The sequence below is a fragment of the Furipterus horrens genome, unplaced genomic scaffold (genome assembly GCF_987537825.1).
Source record: "Furipterus horrens unplaced genomic scaffold, mFurHor1.1.pri manual_scaffold_13, whole genome shotgun sequence".
NCBI lineage: Eukaryota > Metazoa > Chordata > Mammalia > Chiroptera > Furipteridae > Furipterus > Furipterus horrens.
The window spans coordinates 39,571,024-39,580,848 of NW_028327183.1; the positions used below are offsets into that span (position 1 = coordinate 39,571,024).

The following is a 9,825-nucleotide window of genomic DNA, read 5'->3' on the forward strand; positions in this document are numbered from 1 at the left end:
TTTCTCTCTTTCTCTCTTTCCCTTCCTCTCTCTCTAAAATCAATAAAAACATATCCTTGGGAGAGGATTTTTTTAAAAAGTACAATTCAGGGGATTTAAATACACTCTCAATGTTGAGCAACTGCCTCCACTACCTAGTTTCAGAATAATTTCATTACTCAGTAAAGCAAATCTGTACCTGTGAGGAACCACTCTCTGTTCCCCTCCTCATCCCAGGCAACGACTAATCTTTCTGTCTCTATGGATTTGTCTGTTCTGGGCATTTCGTATCAATGGAATCATGTGATATGCAGCTCTCTTTCACTGAGCATAATGTTTTCAGGGTTCATCCATATTGTAGCATGGATCTGTACCTCATTCCTCCCCCTCCATTTCCTCTTTCTGTCTGAGTAATATTCCATTTCATGGTTATAGCTCATTTGGGTTATGTATTTATCAGTTGATGGACATTTGAGTTATTTCCACTTTTTTGCTACTAGGAATAATGTTGCAAGTTTTTGTTTGAACACCTGTTTTCAATGTCTTTGGGTATATATGTAGAAGTTAAATTTTTAGATCATACTTTAATTCTATGTTTCACTTTTTGAAGAACTGCCAAATTGCTTTCCAAAGCAGCCACATCGTTTTACATTCTCACCTGCAATGTATGAGGGTTACAATTTCTCCACGTCAACACGAACATCTATTTCCCATATTTATGTGGGTGTAAAGAGGTATCTCATTGTGCTTTTGATTCGCATTCCCCTAATGACTAATGATATTGAGCATCTTTTCATGTACTTACTAGCCATTTATATATATTCTTTGGAGAAATGTCCATTCAAGTTCTTTGCCCATTTAAAAATTGAGGATTTGTTGTTGTTGTTGAGTTTGTAAGAGTTATTTATATATTCTGAATACTAGGCTCTTATCAGGTATTTTATTCACAAATATTCTTACCTATTTATAGGTTGTTTTTTCACTATTTTGATGCACAAATATTTTTAACTTTGATGAACTTCAATTTACCTATTTTTTCTTTTGTTGCTTGTGCTTTTTATGTCATATCTGAGACTCCATTGCCAAATCCAAGGTCATGAAGATTTATTACTAGGTTTTCTTCTAAAAATTTTATAGTTTTAATTCTTACATTTAAGTCTTTGATTATTTTGAGTGAATTTTTGTGTGTGGTATGAGGTAAGGATCTGACTTCATTTATTTACATGTGGTTATCCAACTGTCCCACAATGTTTGTTGGGAAAAACTATTCTTTTCCCATTGACACCCTTGTTGAAAGTCAGTTGACCATAAATGTATGAGTTTATTTCTGGACTCTCAATTTTATTTCATTGATCTATGTGTCTAGACTCATGCCACACTGTTTTGATTATTATAACTTTGTAATAAGTTTTAAAGTCCAAAAGTGTGAGCCTTCCAATTTTTTTTTTCAAGATTGTTTTGGCAATTTGGGATCCTTGAAATTCCATATGAATTTTAGGATCAGCTTGTCCATTCCTATAAAAAAGGTAGTTGGAATTTTGATAGGGATTATATTGAATCTGTAGATCAATTTGGAGAGTGTTGACATCTTAACAATATTGTCTTCCAATTGATGAACATGAGTATTTTTCCATTTATTTAAGTCTTTAATTTCTTTCAGCAATGTTTTATAGTTTTCAGTGTATAAGTCTTTCAGTTCTGTGCTTAAATTTATTCCTGAATTTTTAAAAATTTTGATGCTATTCTAAGTGGAATTGTGTACTTAATTTAATTTTTAGATTTTCATTACTAGTGTATAAAAATTCAAGTGATATTTTAAAGTATATTTTATTGATTATGCTGTTACTGTTGTCCCAATTTTTTCCCTTTGCCCCTCTCTGCCCGGTCCCCCCCCTTCCCTCCAGCAATCCCAGTCCTTAGTGCATGCCCATAAGTCATGCATATAAGTTCTTTGGCTTCTCCATTTCCTATACTTTTTTTAACATCTCCCTCTCTATTTTTGTTCCTACCAATTATGCTTCTTGATCCCTGCACCATTTCCCCATTTCTCCCCCTTCCTGCTCCCAGCTGAAAACCCTCCAAATGATTCCCATGATTATGATTCTATTCCTGTTCTGATTGTTTCCTTAGTTTGTTTTTGTTTTTATTTTTAGGTTCAGTTGTTGATAGTTGTGAGTTTATTGCCACCAAGTGTTCATAGTTTTGATCTTCTTCTTTCTTTAGAAATAAGTCCCGGACTTCCGGCCAAGACGGAGGCCTAGACAGATACGCTGCATCTCCCTCCACAACTAAGAAGGAATACAACTACCTCAAAACTGGAGACAACCAGAAGTTCCAGAAAATCAAGCTGCATGGAAGTCCAACAAACAAAGATATAAAGAAGTAATCGGGCCACCCAAAAGCGGGTAGGACACATCTCCCCGCCTCAACTCAGAGCCCCTTTCCGCACATAGGCAGAGGATCCTGGACGAGGCCCCAAATTGTGAGAAACGTTCACAGTAAAAACCGGGACACAGGACTTGAGCAGCAGAGTGAGACATTTATTCATGAGTCTGCAGAAGCTGGCACACCACCAGCCAGGAGAATGTGCACGCCAAGTAGACAAAGAAAACTGGTTTTACACTAATGCGATTAGCTCCCCCTCCCCACACCTTCTCCCCCATTTCTCCATTACTGGTTAATCTAGGTTCACAATCTAACGTGATTAACTACTTAACTCAGGGTGTGGTTAACTCGTCGGCAGGGCAGCCGTCCGTCTTGAGAGACGATGGTGTAGCTTCTTAAGAGTCTATCTGCACCGCTGAGAATGGCTGTGCAGTCCGACTCGGGAGTGACACGGTATCTGTCTCCTCCCGTGTTGAATCGACATCTTGCGATGACGCTGGAGTGTCCTCTCCAGTGAAGCTGAAGCTACAGAGCCTGGGCAGGGTGATATGGAGGGTCTGCTGTTGCCCATGCAGCAGACCCCCCCTCTCTTCGCAGCTGAAGGGTCCAAGGGAAAGACGGAGTCGTTACAGCTTGGCTTCAGGTGCGCCGCAGGAGTTGCCGGTGTTGACTACAACGTCAAACTGCCTTAGGGACTCCGGCTCCGGATTTTCTGTCGGGGTTTACTCCCTTAGCCTTTCCCCTGAAGAGGTATGCCGCAAGGCAGCGGAGGTTTTTTGGAGTCAAAGTTTTCCTTCTCTGATGTGCCCTGACTGGAAGATCGAACCAGCGACACTTAGCCCGCAGGCCGACGCTCAATCCACTGAGCCAAACCAGCCAGGGCTGTGGTTAACTAAGGGTAATCTAATTACAGGTCTATCTCCAACTTATTTGCAAAGTTATCTAGCTACATCTTCCTTTTTCTCTGTGTATGGTGATGACAATCTTCCTCCTTTGGATCCTAGAGATATGTGTGAGGAGCTGTGGACTGTCATTTCTTCCCCCTTTTCCATGATTCATCTGTTAATTATCTCCTACTGGTTTGAGAGTCACTGACTTGCTTCTTTATCCCTAACAGTTTGGAACATAAGGAAGGAAAAAGCATTGAATCAGAACAGCAAAAAGAAAACAACACGGACAGGCTAAAGAGCTTCTGGGACATCTTCAAAAGTACCAACAACATTCAAATCATAGTGTGCCAGAAGTGGAAGAGAAAGAGCAAGAAACTGGAAAATTATTTGAAAAAAGAATAAAAGAAAACTTCTTAATCTGGTGAAGGAAATAGATGTACAAGTCAAGGGAGTGCAGAGAGTCCCAAACAAGTTAGACCCAAAGAGAACCAGCCAGACTCAGACACATCATCACTAAAATGCCAAAGGTTAAAGATAAAGAGAGAATCATAAAAGTGGCAAGAGAAAAGAAGAGAGTTACCTGCAAAGGAGTGCCCATAAGACCGATTTCTCAAAAGAAACTTTGCACGCAAGAAGGGATTGGCAAGAAGTATTCCAAGTGATGAAAAGTAAGGACCTACAACCAGGATTACTCTACCCAGCAAAGCTATCATTTAGAATGGAAGGGCAGATGAAGTGCTTCCCAGACAAGGTAAAGCTAAAGGAGCTCATCATCACCAAGCCACTATTATATGAAATGTTAAAGAGACTTATTTAAGAAAAAGAAGAAGATTAAAACTATGAACATTAAAGTGGCAACAAACTCACAGCTATCAACAATTGAATATAAAAAATAAACTAAACGAATAAGCAGAACAGAAACAGAACCATAGATGTGAGATCATTTGGAGGGTTATCATTTGAGAGGGGGAAGGGGGAGAATAGGGAAAAGGTGCAGGAATTAAGAAGCATAACTGGTAAGTACAAAACAGACAGAAAGTCCTGGCTGCTGTGGCTCAGTGGATTGAGCATCGGCCGGCGAGCCAAGTGTCGCTGGTTCAATTCCCAGTCAGGGCACATGACTCGGTTGCACGTCAGGTCCCCATTTGGGGGTGCAAGTGAGAGGCAACCACACAGTGATGTTTTTCTCCCTCTCTTTCTCTTTTCCCCTCTCTCTAAAAATAAATAAACAAAACAACAAATTAATAAATAAATAACCAGACATAAGAACAGTATAGGAAATGAAGAAACCAAAGAATTTATATGTATGACCCATGGACATGAACTGGGGGGGCGGGGGAGAATTGCTGGAGGGAATGGGAGTACCAGGTGGAGGGGGGCAAATGGGAAAAATCGGGACAATTTTTATTAATTAAATTTATTAACTAAATAAATTATATAGTGTGGCAGAAAGTGATTAACACTATGAACAAAATAGAGCAGGGAAGGGGAATGGGGCATAAGCAGTCTGGGTGGAGAGGCCCTTATTTCTGAGAGGACTGACTGGTAAACTGACCTAATTTCTTTTCCGTGCATACATTTTCTTTTCCTTTTTTTCCCATTTCAATTACTTTTAGTTAAAGAAAAACAACCTTTTCCAAGGACAACAAAGTAAATCAAAGGTCCGAAGGAACCAGGGTGGTGGCTTCTCATAAGCTCTTGCTCCAAAACCTGGACTTGAGGAGAGAGGTCCCTCCTGGGAACTCAGGGGTGACTGCCAGCAGAGGGATGGCTGTGGCGGGATGGGATGGAGCTGCAGTCCATCCTGGTCCCTGAATCGATATGCGTGGGATGTAAGGTGATTTCCACTTGTTTGTCAGTTGGCACGATTAACACTATTATTCTCCGGGGGCCCTAAATTAAGGAACGATGCATGCATGGAGCTAAGAGAGTGGCTTATTCAGATGGATTAGAATCAGAGTCAGGAAATAGTCTTTATCAGGTGCAATCATAATTTCACTTTTCTTGGAGCTAATTCAGAGAAAGGTGAGGTCATTCTCGGGGTCAGTTTCACGACTGTACTCTGGCCCTTCAAGATAGAGTTGTGCAAAACTGTGCATGAGGTTGGCGTACTGTGCGGTGGTGGGACTGTCCTCGGTGCCTTCGATGGGAGAGCCTTCTGTGTTCACCATGAGGATTTCCTGCACTCCCTCTGGCTCTGAAGTCGCTTCAATGTCTCCTCCACCTCTGCCATATCTAACCGATCAGGTAGCTCTGTGTCACCAGCCTCCATACATTTTAAATAAACTTTTTATCTCTGAAAAAGAAACAGTGTACCGAGCACCCAGATCCAACAGTTACCTGCTAGCCAATGTGGTTGCATCTCCATGCCCACTGACGTGTTCGCCCAGGCAATTGGAAGCCCACCCTTCTGTCCATAACAGTACATTATTTTTAATGTAATTATGTGAGCTGTGGGAATCTTTTTGTTAATGAGAGTATGAAAGTTGATTATGACCCAACTGTATGAGTTCAAAAAATGGTAAAAAAAAAAAAAAGATTTAGTATCTTCAAATAGGATTAGAGGGCAGACAGCAACAAGCCAGTTTCCTTTACCATCCCTCAGTTCTCAGAGGCGATCTGTAAATTCCCGGGATTACATGCCATGCTGTAAAAATATAAATGGGTTTCAGAAGGGCCTACCACCTAGAAGATAATGATTAGAAAATAATGTCTCCCAGGAGGGGTGGTGTGCAAAGCACTGTAACGAGGTAGGGGGAGGTCATCCCCAAAGTCCCCACAGCCCACGGTTTGGGGTTGGGAGAAGGAGACGGTACAGCTTGTAAGGTACTTTGCATATCTGTGGCAGGCTGGTAGCTAGGGCCTGTAAAAGGGTGGTAAAAGGGCAGATGATACAGCTTGAGACACTTTGCATATCGATGACACGGAGACAGCTAAGCTTTCCCTGAAGGAGAGAGCATGAGGAAAGGAGCCATGCTGTTTGAAAGAATGAAGGGCCCTGCCATCTGCCATGAAGTCAGACAGTGAGAAAGAATCCACGCAGTCTGAATGGGTATAGCCAGGAGTTGGCTATGAGGTGGGTAGGAAGAGAGCCATGATGTAGTAGCTATTCAGCTTTGTAGTGAAGCTGGTCCGAGCTGAGAAGGGAGAAGCAGCTATGTGGCTGGTAGAGATGATTCGGCCTTGCGGCCTGGGCTAGTAAGAAGCAGGCACGCTACTGCTTTAATCATACTTGCTCCAGCTGAGTCTGAAGCCACCACGGACTCCGCCTTGCAGACCTGGACTCTCTCTGGGCTCTTGGAACTCGGGACATGCAGAGAGGACTCTCTTAGGGCTTGTTCCTTTCCTGGACTTCACCATGATCCAGGGTAATGTGGCACATGCTTTTCTGGACTGTTATATGGAGGCTGAAGACAACACACCCAGGTCCTGAAGGAGACAGCTGACAGGTAAGGAATGGTGAAGTGTTGGGCTTGGTTTTGGCTTGCAGCTTTTTGGGGAGCAAGGGAAATGCTGGGTCCCATGGGAGAACAGGGCTCTCAGCTGAAGTGTTTACAGTCTCCCCCAGGTCGGAATATTGTAAATAAAGACCTGTTTGTCTCAACACTAATTGTTGTGTCTTACACCAGGGCACCACATGAACAAGCCTCCCTTTGCTTGGTAACTGCCAACCCAGAACCCACCTGGAAAAATTATGGGGGTATTCCAGTGTCACAGTGATGGGGATGCCATTGGGAAGAGCCATGCAGAGGACAATGCCACCCAGCGGAGCACTGTCCTGGATTCCTCCTCCTGTTCGATGTCCTGTGCATCCTCACGTGGGAGGAAAGCTTGTTTATCTGAGCTTAGATCCCAATTTCATTTTGCATGTAAATAAATGTCAAGTGTTAACATGCTTGGAATTGCCTGGGACTGCAGCTACTGGGTCAATTGGAAGATTGTCCTTGGCTTGGTTGGGACTCTGCTAATTGTTCTCCAATTCAGAAAAGGAGAAAGTTTCTTCACCTAGGCAGTGCCAGATGTGGGTTTTATGGAGCTTCAAGGATTTCACATTCAGGGAACAACATCCTGGGGCGATATCAGATCCTCTGGGAAGATTTTTTAAATGCAGATTCTGGCCCTGGCCAGGTAGCTCAGTAGGTTAGAGTGTCACCCCAATACACCAAGGTTGTGGGTTCAATCCCTGGTCAGGGCACATATAGGAAGCAACCAATAAATGCATGCATAAGTGGAACAACAAAATCAATGTTTCTCTCTCCACCTCCCTCTCTCTCTCCCAAGTCAATAAATAAAATTTTTAAAAAAATGCAGATTCTGAATTTTCAGGTCTGCATGTGAAACAAATTTAAGGGAGTGAAAGTTGGGTTGAAAATTATGTCTTAAATTTCTCTCCTTTTATTTCATCTTACATTATAGTTAGGGTATTTTATTAAGAGTTATCTGTGAAGGTAGGTTTCATTATCTAAGTAAAGTATTTCATTTTAAAATAGTAAAAGCAGCCCTGACTGGTGACTCAGTTGGATGGAGCTTTGCTTCATGCACCGAAAGGTTGCTGGTTTGATCCCAGGTCAGGGCACATACCTAGGTTGCGGGTTCGACCCCCATCAGGGTGCATATGGGAGGCATTCAATCAATGTTTCTCTCTCACATCAATGTTCTTCTCTCTCTCTCTCTCTCTCTCCTTGTCCCTCTACCTCTCCCTCTGTCTCTAAAATCAATAAACACATTCTTGGGTGAGGATTTTAAAAATAAAAGATAGTGAAGGCAGCTTGAGAAATTCACTGACAGCTATAGGGACTGCAACAAAAGGGCTGAATGGGGGATGCAAGTGCATCTCCCCACTGGCAGTGTGGTCGGGAGGCTGGGGGGAAAACCTTCCAGTCCAGTTTGTAGTAGAAAAATTCCTGAAACGCTAGGCCTAGGGCGGTGGAGGCGGGCTGGCCATACAAATAATTCCAAGTGCATTTAGAGACACCATCCCTGTGCCTGGCTCTCCTGCAAGAGGCTATTGTTAACAGTACTGGAGTGTTGCTGCATTTTGATTCCAGGAATGGATTTTGATTCTGAGAATGAGTCTTTTGTGTCAAGGGAGAATTGGGAGGGGGAAGTGTACAGTAACTAAAACCTGCATTTTCAGAAGGCAGGAAGGATTTGGAAAGAGGCCAGCCCTGGGAGGGGGCAACCAAGCTCCCTCCATGTGGTGATTCAGGTCTGGATCGCCCATCATTCCTGGGGTTGGGGGGTGGGCTGGGAAGAGACAGGGCTATCAGTGTAAAAGCTCTCAGCTCCCCGCCCAACCCAGCCTCTAGAGCAGTGGTTCTCAACCTGTGGGTCGCCACCCCTTTGGGGGTCGAACGACCCTTTCACAGGGGTCGCCTAAGACCATCGGAAAACACATATATAATTACATATTGTTTTTGTGATTAATCACTATGCTTTAATTATGTTCAATTTGTAACAATGAAAATACATCCTGCATATCAGATATTTACATTACAATTCATAACAGTAGCAAAATTACAGTTATGACGTAGCAACGAAAATAATTTTATGGTTGGGGGTCACCACAACATGAGGAACTGTATTAAAGGGTCACGGCATTAGGAAGGTTGAGAACCACTGCTCTAGAGTCAACTAAAACACACACACACACACACACACACACACACAACAACAACAAAACCCCACAAAACTTCTTTGCCCTAAAGAAATAATTCCTCCTACTGAAGCCACACTTAGAAATAATAAAAACCTTAAGAAAAGTTTGGTCAGAACCAGTTTTCAAGGTTCAACAAACCGACAAAGTAAGAGGCTTTAAAGCCTAAAGGTTTGTCTACCTGGAGGGGGACAAATCTAGTAAGCTTTGAAAAAAAGAATTGTGCCAGCAAGGGGGTGGAAGAGTAGAGATATACACAGAAGTATTTTTGGAGGAAATGATATGATGTCCAGGATTGCTTTATTTATTTTTTTATTTTTTTAGAGATTTTATTTATTTATTTTTAGAGGGAGGAGAATGGAGGGAGAAAGAGAGGGAGAAAAACATAAATGGGAGAGAGACACATTGATTGGCTGCCTCTCGCACCCTGAACCCACAACCAAGACATGTGTCCTGACTGGGAATCAAACTGGCCACCTTACAGTTTGCAGGATGATGCCCAGCCAACTGAGCCACACTGATTGGGGCCAGGATTGCTTCAAAATAATCCAGTCAGGGATTGGGTGGAAAAATAGATTTAAAAAAGATTGACTACAAACTGCAATGAACACATGGAAAGGTGCTCAACTTCCTTAACCGTCAGGGAAATGCAAGTGTGAAACACTACACATAACCAGAATGACTAAACAAACAAAACAGTGTTAGTGAGAATGTGGAGCGATTGATTGGAATTCTGTTACAGGGCTTGTGGAGCAGGACTGGGTACTACCACATTGTAAAATTGTTTGGCAGTACCTGTCTACAGTTGAACTCCTGGATATAAGAAACATGTGCGCATAAAAATAGATACAGATGCTCCTGGGCTAATGATGGGGTTACATCCCAATGAGCCCATTATAAATTGACAATGTCCTA

The 9,825-nt window shown here is 42.4% G+C and overlaps 1 pseudogene; it reads right to left on the reverse strand.

Annotated features, from left to right (window-relative positions):
- Positions 1–5,176: 5,176 nt before the first annotated feature.
- Positions 5,177–5,487, reverse strand: LOC149994631 (dynein light chain roadblock-type 1 pseudogene; annotated as a pseudogene).
- Positions 5,488–9,825: the final 4,338 nt, after the last annotated feature.